Below are 23,634 nucleotides of genomic sequence, written 5' to 3'. Positions count from 1 at the left end.
AGACATTCTGTTACGTAACTTTTCTCTGGTCTTATTTCATGTTCTGAAACACCTGGAAAACCTCATTCCTGGCTACCTGGAATGCCTTTGGCACACCATCTTCTGTCAATGAAATGAATACTGAGAATTGGCACTGAAAATTATTCAACTTACTGAATATATTTTAGGGCTCAATCAGTGGCTGTGCAACAACTTGGGTTTACTCCACTGGCAGAAAAGGCACCAAACAGAGAGAAAGGTTCCTCCACTGCAGCAAATCAGTAAGTGCTTTTGATGTCAGTGATTTGCACTGACTTACAATGTCTAGAAGATGTGCTCCAAATTTTATTTTCGTTTTTGTTTTCATGTCACTGTTTTTGAAGACAGTAGAGACTGTCAGTAAACATAACACTGGCTCTGTCCCACTGAAGGACTATGTAGAGCTGATCTAGTTGGAGGGATCAGAGCTTGTTTGTCTACAGTCTTTTTAAAAAACACAGTCATCCCTCCCTCTTAATCAGTTTTACATATAAAAAGGAGTATTGCAAAGATAGAGAATAACAGTCCAGGCCTGTTCAGGAATGTCATTTTTAAGGCACAGATTTCAGGAAATACACACCATCCCCAGTCTCTGCTTCCAAAAGCTCTTTTCTAGGGTAATATCTTCTTACATTTCCTGTAGCTTTTCTCCCTGCCCAGATAACCTCATTTTGTGTTTCCATTACCTCATGAGTTCTATTTTATCTGACCTGTTTTACTCTGTCCCTGGCCTTCATTATGTTTTTGTTAGGGCACATGTACAACTGTAAGCTCGGTTACACAGCTTCTAAGTTGACTGATTTGTACTGTTTCTTATTAGAATCGAAATCTACTTAAGCACCAATTCAGCCAGGCTAGTCTTTAGATTTACTGTGTATCAACGGTCTCTTGGAGGATTTTACTTATTTTCTTTCTTCCTGACTCTCAAGGTCCGTAGGTGATGCAGTGCCCAAGTGATGGGTGGGGAAAGTGCCAGTAGATGGTGCTGAAGAACATGCAGCACGTTCCCGAGCTTTGGTTATTGCGTCCTAAGGACCTCGCTGCCACCGCCCAAGCTCGCTTGGCCCCGGCAGATGAACCTTAGGATTAAAGGGTGGGCTCAGTTCCGCGCACACTGTGTCTCACCTAAAAAATCCAATGCGCAGGCTGGAAGGTGTAAAGACCTTCCCCGGATCTTCACTCGTGAAGACTGGCCATTATTATGTATGTACAGCAAGTGGCTGCTGGTGGTAGAGCATACACAGCTAAAGAAAAAGGCACTCTGAATTTTCATCTTGTTAAAGTAGATTAAAAATCATGCCATTTTCTTGCAATATTGAGTGAAGAATTTTCAGCAAAAGGGAGAAAAACTTCTTCATCAAAAATATTATTTCCTCCACTGCAGACCTTATGTTAGAACCTTCTCCAAACTCCTCCTGCTTTAAAACAGTATACATTTTCATATCCTGACATATTTTTTTACTCAACCACTGCTGCTTCCTTTTTAATTTCTTTATGTCTCATTCCAGGATATGAGACTTCTAAGCATGGGGCAGCCACAGAGCAGAAAATCATTTTGAGAGATTCACTTCTGCCAACCAGCCAGGAAATACAAGTCCACCTTGGTCAGATCCCCATCCTCTCCCAGGAAATTAACACTGAAACTCCTAGGATATGGACTCCTATCTTTGTATGACTTTCACTTTGTAACCTAGTCAAGGCTAGGGACACACTGTAAGTTTTCATCCTGTACTGAGTTGAAGGAAATCTTCACTTGGACAAATAACAGATAATACCACTTCATTCAAAACCTAGAAGCCTTGAGGTAGGAGGGTAGGTTTTAGGTGGGGGTGAACAGAAAGATAGGGAAGGTGCTCACTAGAAATAATTTAGATCGCTGGTGGTTAAATACATAGATTTGGTGCAAGTGATTGTGGCAGATTTAATGAATGACTCTTAACTCACTGTTTACTGCATTAAACTTCATGAATAAAAGATTTAGGGGACCAATTTGTCTGTCTGCATCTATTTTTATCCCAATTCCAATCATTCTAAAATGAAGGAAACCAGAAACGCTGCAATAAAATATTCATCCCCATGAGACCTTCCTGTTGTCTTTTAAGGGGCATGGTCTCATTTGTTGAATTTGGATTTGTTAATTTCAGAAAATTCTTCTATGCCTATCTGAGTTGCCCCTCCCACTCCCCTCCACCCCCCACTAGGGAGACAGCACGAGGGAGAGCGTATTGTTAACTCCCCAACAACTCAAATGTCGATTCAAGAGCACAACTCTCTCTTCCCAGCTTTAACACATCACCCAGCTTTATGGTGTATTGCAGCTGAGACCAAGGCACAGGTTTATTTCTGCTCCAGGGGTGACAATATATGACTATTCCCCATAAATTGTGTTGTAGTATAAAGATCTCAAAGGGCTGACAATTCATAGGCAGTTTTTTGAATTGCCTTCATTTCAGAAGACATGTTCAGCTGGAGGAGTGAGGATTAAGAGGACAGATGCACAGCCAAAGAAACCTCTTGTTTAACTCCTCCATATGAGAAGAACCAGCTCCACCAGATCCTGCCCGCTGGGCACAGGGCCATGCACAGCTGCTCTCCTGTTCTACCACCTGTGCTGAGCATGCCATGAAGTACAGAGAGGTCTTAGCTGAGCCTCAGAGTATGCAGATAAGTATGGATTGCTCTGCTACAGGATTCCAGGGTGCCAGGGTAGAAAGGGTGCCTAATGTTGAAGTGCCAGATTTCAGGACTTAGGTTTTGGGATATCTCAGGAGTGCTTGGGGGATGTAGCAGGGTTGAATATGTGCTGTTGGAAATGGCACATTGACCCTGATATTGGTTAGAGCACGGTGCTAATAAAACAAGATTTTGGTGTTGATCCCTGTATGGGCCATTCACTTAAGAGTTGGACTCAATGATCCTCGTGGATCCCTTCCCACTCAGAGCATTCTGTGAAATCTGTGAAGTGTGAATCCATGAAATCTATGAAATTTCCCATCCCAAGGCCTGCAGTCCTCCTGGAAAGGTTTTACAGTGATTCTTCTGCACCACCCACATCTGGCAACCCTTCTATGTCTTTCTGCATCTGCAGTGTTCATACCATTATCCTTCATCTCAGAGTCAAAGTAGGGGAAGACTCATACAGGCCAAAGACCGGACCAGCAGACTAAAAGCCTCCCGTATTCCTCCCAGTTTTGCAACTGCTAAAATGCCTAGAATTTTTTTTAAAAACACTTAATTTATGCTTTGAATGGAAGAAATCTCTATTGCAGCTTTTGTCTGATGAAAGTGACTTAACGTACTCTGTCAAAAATAGTCCTCTGGATGTATGAAAGTTTCTGTCTGTTTTATAATGCATTGTTTCTAAGAAAATTCCGCAGTGGCAAAAAGCATGGTCTTGTCCAGAAGCTCAGCCCATTAATAACACACAAAGATGCACTGTATTCTGCCAGGCAAAAACATCAGACAAGTTGGAAGCCAATATGGAAATGTTTAATGATTTTTCAGTAGAAGTGCCAGCTACTGTATTTCATTAAAAAGGAGGAGGATTTTAAACTGAATAACACATAGGCTCTGTAAAACGTGGGTATCGTAACATACAATGAAAATAATTTGTGTTTGGGTAACTGTAGTCACTGAAGCTAAGCCATTATCAAAAAAATGAATGGACTTTCATACGTGGTGGCTCAGAAAAACATCTCTGGAGAAAGCTCAATATAGTATTTTCCTTAAATTTATATACATGTGCTCTGATCCTGTTGTCATTTTATAATCTACATAAAAACTCAGGTAAAAACAGGGGGAAGAAGTTTGGAGGAATGTGTCTATTTGGTTGAGTTTTCCTTCCTTGAATGGATTTTAGAAGATGCTGTATTTTATCTAGGAAGATCTACTAGGAGCATTTCTGATCTTTGGCAGCAACAGAAGATACAGAGAAGCTGAGCCAATACTGTAACAAGAGTTACAACAGTAATCTGAGTCAAAGTTGTAAACTGTACTGGGCTGCATGTATTGCCATCAAAGAGACACTGTTCAGAATAGCAGAGACAAAATCTGTGGGATTTCCCTGGTTTGGTCAGAGCCCTGGGTAATCAGTAAGAAATGATGACAAAATACTACCAGGCGAAAAGAGCCATATTTCATCTCTGTTTTCCACCACTGGAAGTAACCAGACAATGGAGCACAGTTGGTATCACACTTACAGAGCTGGATAGGTTTGGCTTTTAGAGTGTTTAGGACATGTATTTAGAGCTTGATATCCAAATTCCATCTGCATCTCTGCGTGTAATTCCACAAATATACCTTGAAATCTGCTTGTGTGAGCAGTCATTTATTATCATATGAAAGACTTCTCAGTACTACATGGAATGATGCTGGCTGCATGATTTAGCTAAAGTCATATAGCCTCGTGGTCTAACACTACATTAAAAAAATAACCAAATAACCCATTTACCTTTCTTTCTGGAGGAAAATATCTGTAAATCAGAGGATAATTTTAATTAATTCAATGGTATCATACCTGTTACAGTGCAAGCTGAATGTATCTTTTAGTTTTAATTTGCATTCTTCTCTTATGTCTCAGGTACACTTCTGAGTTCAAAATATAATGATTTCAGTCCCTCCTTACTTCTCGCAACACATTTTGCTCCTTGGGAAAATCACTCTTGAAAACTGTCTAAAAGACAAAAGTTATAGTTTCAGGTTAACATATGCCAAACTGATTTGTCTACAGAAATGAAATAGGCATATGGTGTATTGCAAAAGGATTTCCAGGCAATCAAGTGTCATGATAACTGAGTGACTTATAGTGTTATTCAATCTGAGGGGCACTAATGCACAGCAAGATAAAATCCCACCCTTCACAAGTCTCAGGAAATGCATATTATATGTGCTTCACAATCTCTATCTGATTTACTGCTGATATTGTAAAGTGCTCTGTAATCTACATCCAGGCTCCAACTGTACTTTAGGAGTACCATCAAGGAAATTAGCATTAATTAGATAGAGGAAAGATGAAAGACTCTAGGAAGCATTTTGGACCCTGTAATCATGTTTCCTAAAGAGAAAAGACTGAGTGTGGTCAAATAAAGCTGCTGAATGATTAGGTCAGAGGCTCCTACTTTGCAAGGGCCAAATGCAGAGGAAAACACTGAGCAGCCAGAGCTGAGAGAAGACAGCAGCTACACACTCGCTATTCCATCTGAACCTGGTTTCTCTTCCCCCCGCCTGTCTTTACCCAGCCACAGCCACGGGCTGTGAATTGGAGGCACCCTCTCTAGCTCAGCTTGGTATTCCTTGAAGAAATGCTTTGGTCACACTTAACCTCCAAGGTGTCCAAATTCTGGAAAGTAAACAGTAGAAATAATAGCTTTTTTTTTCTGGGGTTGTATTCTAATGGTTTAAACTGCAACATTTCCCTGTACTCCGTCTGGCTGCAGCCACTGGGCTGTATGTAGCTGTAGAGAATGGTGAACAAACTGAGCAGCAGTTTGCCAGAGCTGTGACTGCAGCAAGAGGGGAAGTTAACACGAACATGAAACAAGACTGTTGTCGACAATTAATTCTGTAGATTGTGCCTGCAGAGGTATACAAGCTCTCCTATCACCATAGAAACTATCAGCAAGCTGGATGTATCCTGCAAAAAGAACTCCAGTATTTAGTGAAGCTCAAAGGCATGCAGTAGATCCGAAGTCATGTTGAGAGCAGAAGAAAGGAGAAACATAACATTTACAGGCTTGAGATGGCTCATGAGAAATAAGTATCTCCTACTCAATGTAACTGACCTGAGCCGGGGATTTGTCTGAACAAAGAGCTTTCAGGGCCCTGCCATGGCATTGTTTTCCAAAGTGTCCCCACACCACCTGTAAAGCTATTCCATTTCTGGTGTGTGGTGTCATCATTTCAGAAAAAAGGCGAGATGGTGATGTAGAGATGATGAGTGTCTTCCTTTCATATTCTTTGTTTTCCAGAGTTTACATTTGGAGCAATGTAATGTACTCTATTTGCCTTACCATGTGAGGTGCATGGTGACACTACAGCCGGAGGTTAGAATATGAGGGTTCATGTCCAGAGACCCACATCACTTGTGAAATCACTTCCACTTTTCTGGAAGTGCACTATGAATGTAAAATGCTGCACTTCAGACTTGAAAGCAATTTATCTTCACTTTCTCTTGGTAAAAACAATCATGTAAACTCTTGAGAAAATACAGGTTGAAGATTTCCAGGCCAGCTAGATCAAATTCAATTGCTAGTTAATTAATGAAAATTATCCCTTATAATACATGTTCACAACTGAAAAGCTTTGTTCACATTTACTCAGCTACCTAAATTTATAATTGCTAGTGGAAGACAGAAATTTGAAGTCTCATCTTCGCTGCATCATTGAATCAGAATGTGGTGTCAGGTAAATCTGTCACCCAAATTACTCCATGCATAAAATGGAAGTCACTGCTATGTCAAAGATGGTAAATTAGTAAATAATTGATAATCAGTAGATAATTAGTTGATAATCAAGGGTGTTTTAAATCAAAAAATGTAAAGTACTATTACCAGCATTTACATTTGCAGTAGGATATGACTCAGCCTTCAGTGTCTAACAGTTCATGTAACTATATAATTTGATTTCAATATTTTAATATAATTTAATATAATTTTCATTCTGATTTTATTAGACAAAATTAAAAGAGCCTGTTAGCAGACATAGTTTTGTCTAACAACAAAAACGCGAGTGATTTTGGCACCAACCTTCAGAAATTTAAAAGACCCATTCCCATTAAAATTTTAACACAAGAGATACTACAAACACTTATACACAGTGCTAGAAATCCTAGCTTACTTTGCCTTTTTCTGCACTAAGCATGGTGTATGTGCCATTCTAGGAATGACATATATGCTAGGAGCTGGAAATTTAAGATATATTGTTTTGCTTTTTAATCCTTTTTTTCAGTCCACCCTTCCTTCTTAATTTAAATTTCCTCACTGTGTTTTTAAGTACATGCCAAAATCTATACTTAAAATTACAAACTTCTTTTTGCAAACTAGACACTGATTTTGTGACAGCTTCTGAAGCCCTCTGCAGCCACACTGCTCTGTATTTCCCTCTACATCACTTTGGATGTCTTTATATACAGCTGGCAGGGAAGGAAAGCAGGAACATTTTAAATGATGCTACAATAGCAGTAAAGCTGCCAACACACCTTTTCACTCAAAGTCCTCTGATATTTACTATGTTTCATGAAAACTGTGCTGCAAAAAGAACAGATGGTACTATTTAATAAGTCATAAAGACACACACACACAAAAAGACAAACACAAAAATGTACAACATTTATTTATTTTATAATACTGTGATTTGTAGGCTGACCTCAAGGCTTGACTCAGGTTTTGCAAAATGTTGGGACTGGTGAATGGGACTAAATTAAGAAATACAGCACGTAGCTTTTGTTTAAACAGCATTAAAGCTTCATAGTAGCTATTGCTAATATGTGTGTGTGTAAAGAGACAGCATGTTAATGAGAAAACTTTGCTGATTAACTTAATGCACATATGGAATGATTCTTACTTAGAACTATTTTTGATTTGATTAAAACTGCACAGGAACTCATGATACGTCAGAGAGACCTGTTGAATGTCCAGGGAACATAGTGGACTTTTTAAGGACAATGAAATACAATATCAGGTGCTGTTTTTAGAGCAAGGTATGACTAGGTAGAAGGTCACACAAAGTGCATCTAACATCATGGAATAAAAACAGCCTCAACATTTTTTCTTGCTTAGATTCTTATGATTTGTGGAGAAACTATCTTATTATTTTTGGATGCCTGAGTTCTGCAATTACATGAAAAAAATTTCATGGTAAAGCAGCTCCTGATAATTTTTTTTTTTTCCAGTTTTTCTGACTGCTTTTACAGATCCCAAAGGAGCTTAGTTGGGAAATGACGTGGTGTGTTATAAAAGCTCTTATTATTTTAAATAAAACATTTCAGTCAAACAAACTGACTAAATTCCTTAGAATTTATAATCTTGGCAAAAGATTATTCCCCCTTTTTAATGTTTATCTTCATTCTTATATGATAGTGTTTCTGGAAAAGAATGGGTAGGGAACCCCTGTCTGACTGAAAATTCATAATGAAAAAGTTAATGAAAGTAATGAAAAAAAGTAATAAGCACCAACACAATCATGATTAAAATGTAAACATACATTTGACAAGCTCACATATATGGAAATGATACCAACATCCCTATCTATGTACAAATCTGTCCCATACATCCACAAGCAATGGACATTGCACAACACAAAATGTTTTTCCAACTCTAGCTCACCAAGCACCAGACAGACACATCCTCAGCCATGAGAATGCCACGGGGCAACATGTGGATTTTGAATAGAAGGCTGCATTCCATTCATGCAGTGAAATTAAAGTACAGTGGAAACCGGAGTTCCTCCAGGCAAGAACTATAGCTTCTAATTACCAAAGGTAAAAGATAAACTGGAAAAAAAAAAAAATTCTTTCAGATACTGCTAAAATTATGATGTGTGTCTTAGAAATATTTATCTTTCCTTCCATAAGTGAACATTCTTCTGGTAACTTGGAGTTTTTCTTGGACTCCTGATGCTGTTTCACAATGATCTAAGGCTTTATTTGTAGTCTTAGTGGTGCTTATATAATTACATAAATCTAAAAAAAAAAATAGAATGTCTGATTATACTAAATTCCAGTTAAAATGAGTCAATTGAAAAAGGAACTATACCTCAGTGTTTCGGCTACACTTCAGAGGCTCTTATATGCATGTGCTCATCAGGCCACAGAATGAATGAGGTTCTCACAGGAGATCATCAAGAGTTCTTTGAGATCACAAACATAATTAACTGTCTAATGTGGATTCATAATAAACCACACAAGGCAGTAGTGTCCAAATCTCTCTAGTCCTGAATAAAACTAGAGCGGGGTCAAGTGTGGAACAAGAATATCTCCAAGCAGAACTTGTCTTTAAGAAAGCACTCAAGAAAGCCAAGTCTAATTAACTGGGAGTACAGTATTAAAGTTGATTCAATGGCTGTTCTTCTGCAATTGAGGATAGGACCAGTTGAGCTCTGCCACATCTCTGTGTGGCACCTCCATACATACCTCTGGGGTTTCCTAGACCTACTGTCCCTCCACAAAGCCCAGTAATTAAAGCTGATTCCTCCTGTAAGTGTCAAACTGATTGCCCAGCTCCAGGTTGGCTGTATAATGCATGTGGGGTATATCACATGCTTGCCAAACCACCAGGCATTGTGCGAGTGAGGTTTAAAATCCATACCGTGTGTGCACTCACAGTACAGTTGTCTTTGACCTCTGCAAACAAGCCAGGTCCAGAACTGTCAGCTCATATGTCAGTTCAGGGCATATGCAAAACAGCACCTGACCTTTCACCAAGAACAGGAAGGCTGAAAATCCCAGACAAATATAGAAAGTGATCAAAATTCACCTGGGCAAAATCCTGAGAGGAAGAAAGAGGGCATATGCTGGGACACAGAAAGCAAACATCAAACAAGGGGACATGCTAGGAGTGGCAGTTTTTGCTGTATCATTCCCAGCTGTCAGTGCATGCTATTGCTGTTGGAAAGTATGCAAATATAAATTTCAAAAGTCCTTTTGCTTAAGCATGTCTTTGTACTAACTATTTGTTGTGAATGAGTGTTATAAGGTCACTTAAAGAATCATGATTAGAAATGTAACAAAAGTCTGTATTATATATTAATGACTAGAGCTGGATCAAATTTGATTCTGATTAATTGCATAATTTACCATGATTACAGTCATCTTTTTCTGTTGGTCAGGTCAGAAAAGTCTTATTAAAGGTGTACAACTATAATTTCTCATTTAGGATTAAAGGAAACCTTAGGAGGAACGGCAAAAACATACTGGGAAATTCTCTAAGTAGTTGTTCATAATGTAAACCGAACACTTACAAGATATGTGACAAAAAATATAAATCATATTAAAAATGCATGTTGTTTAAAAGGAAACATAATTTTCAATATTTTTAGGGAAGTGTAATATGGTACCAATGGAGTAAGCTGGATTTTATAGGCAGAGTCCTTTGCAGAGCACAGCAGATCTGACTCAACTTTTTCAGATTTCAAACTGAGTAACAATAGCTCACACCTTTGCACATGCTCTCTGCTGTGCTCTGCAAGAAACTTCTAGGTGAGAAGCCCCTGAGCTTTTGTCTGGTTGTCAGTCCCAGGATGTTCACTTTCTCTTTTAATGTAGGCTAGAGGCAAAAAATGGCAAAAAAATTTAGGAAAATATTCAAGACAGCTCTTCATATTGGGTCCTGCTCACTAGTGTGTTGCTGTGTTTGTACTGCTAAAAAAAGAAATCAAGGCAGAAAGTCAAAGCAGATCAGAAATCAGTGCATTTCTGTACTGTTATGTGCACTCTATGCAGCCATGAGGAGTTTGGCTTCCATGCTCTTCTCCTTTGTAGAAAACCTGCTCTATCTAGTAAGAATTTGCTGAATATTGAATGCCTCCCTACTAGCTTTGAATATCCGGGCCAAGAAATGTGCACCTGCAAATCCCAATACACAGCTGGAGCAACATTCCAGCAGGTTCCTGCAATGACTCATCAGCTCTGATCCTGTTCACCCCTCCAATTAATAAGAACAACAATACCTTCAAAGTCCAGTTTTAAGCCTTTTATCCAAAACCACTCAGCCATTGCTAAAAAAATTAATTACTTCCTCTGATATACATGGAGATTCAGAGCATTTTACAGAGAACACTTTAAAAGTATATTAATCTTCACTTTAGAGTTGATTTTCATGTCAGTACCTTAGCTTAGTCTGTTACATTAAGGACTTGCTTTCAAGGAAAAAGTACAATAGTATCTACTTAGTGCAGACTTTTATTTCCTCTTTTATTCATTAATTTATGAAATTATCCAAATACAAGGTAGAATAAATTCTATACATATATATATGTAAAATAAAAGACAGGAATACAGTAATCACCATCAGGATTTTGGTCTGCACCTCTTCTTCAAACTAAACTAACAAATGTGGGACAGACAGGAACACTACATCTTTTTTAATGAATATCTAAGATCAGATATTACTGATGTTTTCACATTGCAGCTGCCTGATACCTGTGGAGTTTCCTTCTGATTTGCACTACACTTGATGAAAGCAGAATCAGCCTCTTAGAAGATCATAATTTTTTCAGAAGTTGGCCTGTTACCATACCCTTTTTTCCTTAACCTAACAGTAACAACTAGGAGTTCTGGGTAGAGGCCTCAAGCACCAGATTTTTAATTTGAGGGATGATGAAGTGGTAAATTATCTCAGCCTTTCCCTTCTGTCAATTAAGCAATACAAAATGCTGCATTATTTGATTATGCCATTTTCTTTATGAGACCTGTGTTATGGAAATGGAACGCTAATCATCACATTTGGTTGCTAACAAAAAGCATATTAGTGAAAAACACAGTTACTATTGGAGTCTTGACCTAGAAAATTATATGAAATTCTCACTCTTTAAAGCTTGGAAAAACAAACACAGTGAAAACATAAGACATGGATGATCTGTGAGGAAGAACAAACAGACCTGATAAAACTTACACAATTATTGTGTAACTGTGGGACAGGTAAGAGAAAAGACATCTCTGCTATCGGCCACAGATTCAATCCAGCCCCTGACTTTCCTTCAAGATGCCCACAGCAGAGCCCCAGTTGTGGCCAGTGGGTCTATGAGTTGCTGCCAAACCCACTCCCCATCCCCTCACTTTGCTCCTGGTAGATCCTCACCACATGGCCAGAAGGACATCAGCACCTGAGGGGGAGGCCTGTTCTGCTCAAAACACCCCAGGGCAGGACACCATCAGTGCAAGGAGTCCTTGAGCAGCAATCAAGCAATACCCCATTCCACCTTACCCACAGTCCCCCAGTCTACCCCTAATTACAGGCACCAGCTGCAGAGGAAAAGGCTGATTACTAGAGGGTCATTACTGCTGAAAGATCAAGAAGCACCATATGGATGCTGTGAAAAGAGTTTGGATGTGAGATGCAAACAAAGGCAAGGTGTGGCTTGTGTTTTGAACCTAGAAAGGGATGGCTCTCACTGTCAAACCAAAGAGTTGTTGTAGAACCAGCCTGAGGCCTGTCTAAACTGGTTGATCCAGAAGCACTTCCGATCCCCTGGGTGAGGGCAGCCCAGTCACTTCCCAGCTGTGTCCTGGAGGTAAACTCAGACACACCCCGTCTCCTCCCTGCCCTGGTTTGTGCAGGAAGCAACATGGAAACTGAGCTGAGAGCTGCCACCTGCTCAGGGCAAGACCTTGACAGTGCTGTGAGAAGATCAGGATCCTCACTGGATAGCAAAGCAAGCATCTGCCCTCAGCCTAGACACAGCCTAGATGTGCCAGACACACTTACCAGGGATATCTGTGTTCCACAGGGAATGGGAAAGATCCTTGAAAAACAATGGGGCGAGGTTCATTTGTAGCAGCTATCAGTCCAGGGTGACCTAATGGTGCTGCAATTTCACGTAGTCACATTCCTCGATTCAAACCTACCATGAGCTAATCGATGATCCATTTGTCTCCCCATTGGATAGCAAATAATAGGGGTTTAGATGCCAAATAGGAATGCAGCACAACAGGGGAAGTTTAAAGCTCCTATTTATTTGGGACTTCCCCATATTGAGATCAGCAGTGATAGGAGGGCCAACTGAGCAGGAAGGATATTATGGGCTATTGCCTGCTCTTTGCAATCAATTCCTTTCAAATCCATGCAGGATGTAGCCTTGTCATCCTGTTTGAAAACATTCTTCGCATGTTGGAGTTTTCAATGCTAAGAGGAAAGGTGGCCAAAGGGTTTCTTATGGCCAGAGAGATCAAGAGACATACATTTGTGAGGATGAGCGTCACAGAATAACTCTTCATGTCATCCTGCTGGCTCACCGCACCTGTGCAGGCATTGTGTTTTTAGGAAGTGTTTCAGTTTACAATATCCTGTACTGCTCTGCTGAAGCCAGAGCTATTTACAGCACATGGAAATACTACAACATGAGAAGTGCTGGAATGTACAAGTTCAACGTTTCTTGATCTTTCTCTAGTGTTGACAGTCGTGTCTGCACCTACAGAAATTATTTTTTAGCTGTAAGGTGATTCAGTTCAGATCAGTATTTATCTCTCCAGGCAATAATTTCCTTTCAGGTAATTCCCACTGAGAAGGGTAAAACTTTCATACCTTGCAGGAAATGAATCCCCCTCAACAGTAAGGCATGCATGTCATTGGCACTATGTTTGGGTAAGTTAATTTGATGCCCAGGCAGCACTTACTGTTTAGGGCATGTTTTGCCAAATCTCAGCAGCAAAGTCCCCAGTCTACCTCTAATTACAGGCACCAACCACAGAGGGAGAGAAAGGCTGATTACTAGAGCAAATTCCATGGGAACTAATAATGAACTATAAAGCCCACCCATTTGCACAATGCATCATTTTAGTAGCTTGCTTTTAATAGCATTTTCCTTTCTACATTTTTATTTCCTTTTTACTTTGAAGAGACTGCATATTTCAAAATTAATTTCCCTAAGTGATAGTACTGTTGATTTGTTAATATTGTGGTGGTGGTTTATTTATTCTAAATGACAGTGTCATTTAAAACTAGATATAAATAACTCGCTAGTTGATGTGTTCCAAACTTGTAAATCTTACTAGATATATTACCAGGCAGAGAGCTACCTGAAGTCAAAAATCTTCCCTTTGAATTCAAGTGGGCTGTAAGATTACCTCCCACAGGCAAAATCCCTGGGACTATTCCACAGCAGGGAGTGCTGGGCATGGTGATTGGCTTTACAGACTAAAACTTTAAAGTTTGCAATTTAAATATGCAACAGCTTTTCAGATAACTTTAAATAGGACCCCTTATTTCTTGTAGGTCAGTGTGTGGAGGGATGGGCTCTGTGAGGCCTCTGAGCAGCACCAAATACTTTGGAAGCCTTTCAGGGGGTAGACCTATACTCTGAAAGGCTGCACATCACAAATGGGTCTTTGACAGAATTAAGTTAGAAGGATTTGTCAGCACTTCTTATGTTTCACATCTCAGAAATGCTATTCCATTCAGAGAGGGTATTATTAATCAGCATGCAATTTCTGCAGGATGTCATGAATCACAGATTGCTGGACACCCTCCTGAAAGGCTCCATAAATTCTGACTCATTTTTAAAACAAACACGATACAATAGTAAGCAAGGCCAAACTAAGGTAAATATGAAAACACTGGGACACAGAAATAAGATCCCATCCTCTGTCTCCTCCTAGCTGATACTTTCCTTCCTTCTCCAAACCACTGGAAATGCTGAGAGCTCTGGCATCCCTTCAGGAAGGATTACCTCTGCATCTCCACACGAACATCCTACCAAATCAGAGCCTGAGTAAATCTTTGTTCGGGACTTCAGGAACTGGTTGGCTGTGAGTAAACGCTGAGTAAGACAACTTCCTTTCTTGATGGAATTCACTAGGGAATGTATTGAAATCTGCTCCGGCATTTTTTTCCAATGATGCATTTCTTAAGTAGGTTTTTTTCATACTTGGACATGTCATGAGAGAGTCATCACATGACATTTTTCCACGGTGCCAAGGTCTTTTTTTCCAAAAGCTGTGCCTGTACTGTATAAAATATACAACTGCAATTTGCATGTCAGTTAGGAGTCCAGTTAAAAACGGAATAGACTGAGTGGAAAGGTCATCTCTTTAAGGATAGAAATACAAGAGAACCACACATGGCTTGAAATACAAAGCTGAGCACTAACACCCTAGCTTTAAGTGGATGTGGCTCAAACATTAAACTAAAGATTGATGAATCTACCTGAAATATTTTTAAGGAACTCGAAGATAACGCGGAAAAAAAGACTCTCCCACTTCTTACAAATCAGATCAAAATGGAGAAAAACTGGATACTCACAGCAATTTCATTTTTTTCTGGATTATAGCCTTGAACAGAGACACAGAAGTCAAATATAAAGATTCATGCAACAGATTTTATAAGTATTCAGTCAGGCTGAATAAACAAATGGTTGGAAAGCAGTGTGATTTTCTGTTCTCTGTGCAGTGGTACCTCAGATCTGGAAAAGTTCATTAGATTCCATATGACTGCACTTTCAGGAGAACTTGAAAAAAACATGTGCACTTTTTTTTAATTCCATCATCAGATGATATCAACTCAATTGTATAATCTGGTTTCAGCTAACACATACCTCTGTGTAGCATTCTGAAAATTTAGACCAAGCAGAAGAAGCTGTTCTTAGAGGTTTCAGAGCACTGGCTGCTGCAAGTAATTAAAATCTTGCCAAAAACCCCACTCCCTATGTTTCTAGCAAACTGGCAGATGTTACTAAGCTATCTATTTGTTCCACTCCAGCAGTTTTGACAGAAGTAAGTGTAAGTATAATACACCTATAGTAGACACCATTAAAAAACAAAATCAAAACCAAACCAAAGTCAACATTTAACATACCAAATCCCAAATAAAAACTTCTAAGCGTTGTGGTTACTTAAGAAAAACAAATTATGTCATTCATCAGAAAGACTGTTGATTAAGATTTGGTGCACATCTTTCTTCACTCAAATATGTATTCCAGTCATACCAGTTTTCTTAAGAGGTTACTCAAAACCAGTAATTTAGCTAAAACAGAATAGGATTTAAAATATTCACTAAGTGACAAAATTCCATCAAAACATAAGCACCTGATTCTGGACTAAGCAGCAGGAATTTTGAAGACAAAATGAAGTGGGTGTTTTCTTATTACACTTGCAATGCACCATTTGCATGTAGTTAACGGCCAGTTTGTAGGCTGTTTACACATTTAAAAAGATTAGTCCATTAGCTTCCCAAATGATGTTTCAGGATGATAACATATTTATATATGTGTGGGATGGGGAGGAAGGGAGAGAAGGAGTTAATGATGGTTATATTCTTCAGATGAAAGTATTTCTGTCCGGGGAGAAAAAAACCCCACTATTTGTCACAAGCAAATGAATTTTTCCAGCACTGTCATATTATTCCCCTATGCAATTTGTTCAGTGTTTTAATCACATATGGTATGTTGTTTGTTTAGCCAGACATCAGGTCACATAATTATATGACAGAAGTACTGGTACAAACATTACCATAACTGATGTGAAGATTATGAAAATTGAAACATACATTACAGTTATATTTGCTATTAGGTTTCCAGACATTTTGCTGAAAATGCACGAGGTATCTGATGAAATGGAGCTATCTTTAAAAAAAATTATTTCATATTTTATCACGCTAACAATTTTTAAGCTTTTCTTGTGTTTTGTTTCCACTAATACTTTTCAGCCTAAAAGGTGTGCCCTGGATTAGCTATTCCATCTTTCTCAAATTGCAGACTCCTAAAAATTTTCCTTTGCAGATCCATACCTACGGACAATAAGCATTCTTTTCTTACTTACCTTTCATAAGACCCTCAGAACTGGGCAACAGGGCCCCACAGACAACAGGTTCAAAACTAGTGCTTCAGAAGTAAGGTAGCAACTCACTTCTCTTCACCACTCTGGGGACACTGGGGAACAGGAAAAAAGGTCACATCCTTAAAATCTTGGGCAGTTTGGTGGTTTCAAGGTTGGTTTGTGACTTGTGTAAGTCGTGAAATACAGAATATTTGTAGGACTGTAGAATAGTTAATTTCATTTTGCATTTTAAATGCAGGTTTTGATAGACATAGCTAATCCCATTTGTGAGAAGAAACAAGTCTCCAGTGTTTATAGAGTCTAAGGCAGAAGCAGACTTAGTTCCAACCTACAAGGCAGAGGACAGGAACTGTACACCTATGGCAACATCATGAGACACAGAAGTGCACCCTGTAGTAAATACATAGTAAAGGCACATCTCTTTGAGGTGCATTTCTTTAAGTGATTCCTGAATGTAATTTCACACCAGCATCACGTCATTGATATTAACAGTTATTCTCAACTTACAGTAAAATCTGAGCTGAGAATCAATTTCATAGTATTTAATGTACACAGGCCAACATAAAAAAAGATGAATAATTCCTTTCTTTCTGGTGGGAATAGGATCTCAAAAATATATTCATGGCAAAGAAAATACGTAATTGTTGATTTTAAGCACATGAACAGCAGAGCTCTGCTCAAGTGTATCTACTCTGGTGCTGTATTCAGTTATGGGACAGACCACGCTGTCTGAGGTTATATTTACTGGTTTTGACTGCATGCTCAATTGCACCATTCTGTGGTGTGTATGGGAAAACTGGTCTGTCCTTTGTGAGTACCTGTACAGATGAGACTTTGTCCCGTAAACACAGTAAACTACTTTCAGCTTGGCATGCTGAAGTTTTCTCTCTGCAACCTCTGTTCCAATCAGTGGTAAGGCATGAATCCAGCTTGGAGCACTGATCTGTTCCAGCTGTTGGCATTAATGCAACTTTCATTTTGGAACCAGGAGGTAAATGCAAGACATGAGACATGTTTGAAGGCATTTTGTCAGTGACTTGTTAGCCAGCAGCACGCCTGGCTGACAACGTGCAGATACAGGGGCAGCTGATACAGATTTTCTTAACTGTGAAATCCCATGATGCTGACCATGATGTCGTGTAAGGCTGCAAGCAGAAAGCAATGAAACAACCCTGTCTTAGGATGAGAAGGGGTCAGAAGAGCCAGATCCACAAGAAGAGGGAGGTTCCATGAAGCTGTTGGAAGAGCTTGCCCCTTTACTTTTCCAGTGAAGATGAAACTCCCTTCCTCCCTCTGCAACCTCTTCCCTCCACCACTAAAAGCTGGAACAGAGCTCTAGTTCTAATCTTCATGAAAATTAAGAATGTGACCAAATTTGGTTTGTCATGCTGGATTCACCAAGTGTTTACAAAAGAGTTTAATGGAAACTTGGGGAGCAATTGTTTAGCTTAACAGGGAGGGTATGAGGAATATGGGATGCGCAAGTGATATCTGGATTTGGGACTGAAATCTACACGGTTACCTTTGCTTTATCCTCTATGAACTCTCATTTTCATTAAGTGAAGGTCATGTAAAATGACTCTTTCCCAGCCCATATCCACACCCAGCCGACTTCAGCATTTCCTAATTAGGTTATATTCAATCTTTATAATGTGCTTGTAATAGATGTGGTACTGTAGCGTAATCTCAACTGATATTATTCACTTCCCAGGAATGTACAGCTGAAGCTGCTCTGCAGGCTCTGACTGAAAACAATGGGTGTGCAGCTGACAAATAGAGGTAGCTATTTTACATGCCCTGCTCTATTTGGATGCCATTGTTTAAGCGATGTCTGCTGAACAGGTATTCACATTAGAAAAACAAGCACCATTGCAATTTTCTGATGTGGCAGCTATTTTTGAAACTCATTAAAGCTTGCTAGTGCTTTTCCCATGCAATGAAAAACTGGAATTGCCTGTTGTAATATTGGCTGGCAGGTATGAATGGTTTCAGCTCACATTTTATAATGAAGAAATGAGCTCATGCTATATAATTGTGGGCTATCCCCAAGAATATTTTTATTCAGCGTTATTGTCAGACTAAATTAAAACCACCAAAGAGCCCGATTTCTCAAGATGCCAGGTGCTCTCATCTCCCACAGCAGTTAATAGAAGGGAAGAGTACTCAGCAGTTTCAGAATTAGTCCCTAAATGCTGATAGCTATGCGCAAATTTTTGTATTAAGCAAGACAACATTTTGCAGAGCTCCCATTGTTCTTTTGCTCTTCTTTTTCATTGAATTTCTTGATAAATGTAGTATTTATTCTATGTCACATCCATTTATTACATTTATGTGACCCACTGCCATATCCTTTCAAATTACTTTTGTCTTACTTTTCCCCTTCTAAGCTTTAAACAGCCGTTAACATCTTTTTATTGAAAATTAATTAGTGATGTATTTGAAGCTGCTGATGATCACAGATTGTGCCATTTGTCTGGCACTAGATTCTTGTTTGTCATGCCCTCCTGCCAAACACAGTGGAATTTTTGTCATCTCCCTGAGGTGTTCTGTAAGGAAAAGTGCTCTGAGCTTAGAGGACCAAGGCAAAGAGGATGAAAAGAGAAAGGAAAAGCCCTTTGGGCCAATATTTGAATTACCACCCCCTTTCACCAGTTGAATCACCACTTCACTTCATGCACTCCTCCAGGCGTTACTGGGCAGCTTGCAAAGAGTGAGAAGAGGAGGAAGATTGGTACCTGCACACATCTGTACTTCTACTTGGCATTTCACAAAGCAGTAGAAAAAGCAAAAGAAAAGGCAGACTAGGAAAGTCAAATCTTGTGCAGTTGTTTGAATATCAAAAAAGTTGAAAGTCAAGCATCCATCACTAATATGCATAAGGTCAGGCAAAAGCCTTGCTCAGACTGTGGGTCAATTAGTCCTTCTTTCCTCCCCTGGGTCCAAGGTGTTATCACTGTGGAGGATAATGAGTTAAAGCCAGGTAAGGCCCTCTGGAGCTCAGAGATCATGGAACAAGAGTCAGAAAATGGGTTCCAAATATTATAAGTCTTTCAACACTGTTTGCTAGGTATTCTGTTAAATATCCCACCGGGAGACTTCTTTTCGTCAAACCTAACCACATTTCTTTGGACTCTCTTCTCTGAGTGATTTCAAATATAAAAAGAATTTAGATGAAAAACAGATCTGTATTTTTTCATTGTTTAAAAAATGGTAGTAAATGCTCACTTCTCAGAAGCGTGATAGTGATTTTATTTATAGAAATTCCCAAAGTGACAGTTACAGAGATAATCTGTGGCAAACAAGTTGCAGAAGATTTTTTTCCCTCAGTCAGATCATATTATTGCTTTCCCATGCTGCATAATAATTTCCATGAAAAGAAGCTTTAAGATGTAGTTCTGATCATTGTTTTCAACTAGTAAGAGCAAACAGTGAGGAAAAACTATAAAGTTGGGGAAAATAAGAGCCTCTGAACAGAACTATTATAAAGAAGATGGTCTCACTGTTCACTGGGATCATTGAGAGAAGAAATTAGACTAATTTGCAGCCAAGACAGATGTAAGTTGAGTATCTGTTGGGAAAACAGATAAAAATGAAGATAGTGAAAAAATGGGACTATGGAGCTACCTCAGGAGGTTGTGAATTTTCCATCTGTGGGTGATTTTAGAAACAGAGGACAAATGAAGATGTATTGGAACAGCCTGGGTATGTGGTTGACCCATTTGCCCACAGTGCCACAGGGATCTGGGAGGGACTTTGAAAGGTGGCTGTGGAGACAAATATGTATGCACTGTGGTAGCAGCCTGTTTCAGGGAACTCTAAAGGGGCTGTGTGTCCCCTGGAAAAGAGCATGGCAATAAGTGCTTGATCCTCCATCAGGGCACAGTGTGGAGTAGATGACCCCAAAGCCCATCCACTTCTGACCTTTCAGTTCTATAGTAGTCTATAGTATAGTCACTCTATAAAGTAACTTATCAGAAATGTGGTATGTTTGGATACATGTGCATTGGTAATCCACAGGAATTATTAAAAAAGAGCAAATATATAGACCATTCCTACGTAGTATTGTTAAACACTATTTAGCATAGCATTTCAGAATGCAATCTTCAAGAACACTGGAGAACAGACAGTTTTTGAGAAAGATTTTAGTCACATTTTCTTGTTTATGGTAGTATGAAGAGTGTTTACATTAAATTAAACTTAGTTTCCAGAGCTTATGTTTAATCATGTATACTTAAGGTTCATGAAACCTTTGTCAAAGTACAGCTTTTAAACAGACAATTTCAAAGCATAACAGATTGCTTAACAAACCTCACTAAATTCATGGTCTAGCTCTGGCTGAAAGACGAGCACAACCACCATACACTTGAGTTGGACATATATAAATAACCCAATAATATGACGAATAGAAGTTGTCCTGATTCAGCAAAGCACTTAAACAGATACTCAAATTCTCTAGATATCACAGGGACATAAGTATTCAAGTAATTAAATACATAAGTATTTAAGTATTCAAGTATGCCTGCCATTTAGGAATCTTGAGACCATGCTTTAAACTCCAGTTTTAATTCCTGATGAGAGAGGTTTGAAATGACAAGGAGAGAGAGCATAAATCTGTGATCAAAAGAGACTGAACAGCAGAGAATCCCATCACTCTTTCCTGATGATCAATTCAAAACCTGCATGTTAGTAATAATGCTTATACTTTAGCTGCTAAGAAGTTGAAGAAATTCAGAGCTGAAGCTCTCCTAGGAACCTTGGTTCTGCCTCTGGCCCCTATATGTCTGTCCTCCAGCGTTTCTCGTAACATGCTTAGCTGGGGAAAGGATTAGCATTTTAGCAAATTAGCAAATTAGGATTTGCAGAGCAACTGAAGTTTTGCTCTAAACCATTACTGCCTCAAAACACAAATTGTATTGACACTTTCCTATTAATATGTCCTTTGCTCCTACACAGGAGAACAAACCAGCATCATTATGGCCTATGATGGTACACTTGAGCACAGTGCAGGGAGAAGAACATGCTCCTTGTGCTGGGGGCTGCAGCCTGCCTTTGATAGCCTTAGGATAGCTAACATCGGACTGGAAAAGGTAACAGCAATGATACAAGACCAGCAAAAATGGCCTTTGGGCCAAATCAGCTTTTAGGGCTATAGTAAAGCAGTTCATCTCCTCATCACAATGAAAACAAGCATGAATCTCAGATGAGAAGGAGACAAGGGGAAAATGAAGAGGAAAAGCTAGAACAGGTGCCACAGATCAGAGATGCAGGAGGTCATGACCTGAAAGGGCACAAGAGAGAAACTTGAGTAAAACCAACTGTGGTGCAATAGAGTGGCACACAGAGGTTTGAAACCCAGCCCTGAAGAGGAGAACCAAGGAAAGTATTCAGAAGAGGGAGGGATGTGTGACATGAGTGAGACAAGCTTTTGAGTGCACCACTGTCAAATGTTGCCAGCCTGTTATTATAGCAAATGAATCCATGTGTCTGTCTCTTTTGTCCTCAGAAACGGTTGTGTGGATTTTCTTCAGCTTCAGCACATGGTGCCACACACATGCATGCCACACACATGTCCTTTCTGAACTAAAAGGAAGTATGAACAATGTCATCAACAGTAACCCTTTTAAAAAGTTCTAAACCACTTAAATTTGGTTCTTAAATGAAAAAGTAGTCTCAAGACTAGAATTGGTAGATTAAAAGCAGTGTGGAGTACACTCACGCCGGATAAATAATGGAATAATTGCAAAGTTGGAAACATATCCAAAGAAGCCAGGAATTATTACAGAATTCTTTTTTCTTTTGCTTACACAAACTTTATAATAGCTGTTTTCTCTGACTGTCCTTTTGCATAAACTGGGAGCAGCCTTGGGCTGCTCTCAAATTTACTTTGGCTTCTGCAATAGCAATTAAGAATTACTGGAACTGTGCAGACTCTGGCCATGCCTTCAGTACTGTCAGAGGCTGGGGCACAAAGCCATCCCAATCCCTCGGGCGGCAGTGGGGCTGCTGCCTCCAACCACCTGCTCAGTCACTGCCTGCTCCCAGCTGGGGGGCCGCACACCGGGCACTGGGAGGGGCTGTTTGCACAAAGCTCTTGCTCCTATGGAGCAAGCAACTTCACCCTCACCTATTGCACTGACATAATGTTTTTTGGTTTCCTTTGGTCGTTTTTGGTTGGTTGGTTGGTTGGTTTTTATTATTGTTTTACTTTATTTTATTATTTTGGTTGGAGTTTTTTTAAAATCATGTTATGTAAATTAAGATTTTCATAGAATTAAAAAAAATAGTTCAGCAATGGGAAATTTCATGTGAAAGGGTACTATTTTCTGTGTAACTTTTATTTCGCATAGCAGGATCAGGATATAAACCGCTATGTATGGCATGATGCTTCCCACCCAGGGAAGCATCCATGTATGTGTAAGCAGTCTGCAGGCATGCTAAGTATTACAGTCTCAACACCTTGAAATGATCATGTTCTCTGAATCTGGGCACTGTATTTACAAAAAAGAAAATACAATTGGCCGGTGGTAAAGTGTGTTAGTGTTAAAGCGTTTCAACGCAAAGAGAGCAAAGGGGAAAATTCTCTCACCCAAATGTGGGCAGGTAAACATATTTTAAACTAAGTATACGTTTATATACAATGCATCCACTGTTTACACTGATTTTAAAATGCCATATGTAATGAAAATTATGCAAATATTTATAAAAATACCTTAGCCCGGGTAAGGTATATACCACACTTAATATTTCAATACGGGCACATGCAGTGCTTGCATGGCAGTGCCAAAAGTAACATTTTGAAAAATGACCCTTCTGTAAAACTGTCAGGCACAGAGTGTTGAGTACAGGTACCTGCCAACAGAAACCTTTGGGAGGATGTCACTGGGAGAAGTGAAACAATAGCGGGGTCTCTATCTGGATTAAGCAGGGAACTTGTAAAAAATTTAACATCAGCACAGTATTTATGGGCTTCCTAATCAGTAACCTGCTGGACTGCCAGCAGCTATTTTGAGCCCTTTGCCGTTCTGGGCAAGGCAGTTTCACTTGTATAAAACAGAAGGGCAGGTGCTCTTAAATCCGTCATTACAGGGCTCTTGTCCGCGGCGGGTCCCGCGGAGCCGGGGCTGGATGCTCCG

The sequence above is a fragment of the Myiozetetes cayanensis genome, unplaced genomic scaffold (assembly GCF_022539395.1).
Source record: "Myiozetetes cayanensis isolate MyiCay16 unplaced genomic scaffold, myiCay2020 scf2-11, whole genome shotgun sequence".
Classification (NCBI taxonomy): domain Eukaryota; kingdom Metazoa; phylum Chordata; class Aves; order Passeriformes; family Tyrannidae; genus Myiozetetes; species Myiozetetes cayanensis.
Note: the sequence above shows the minus strand (reverse complement) of the source record.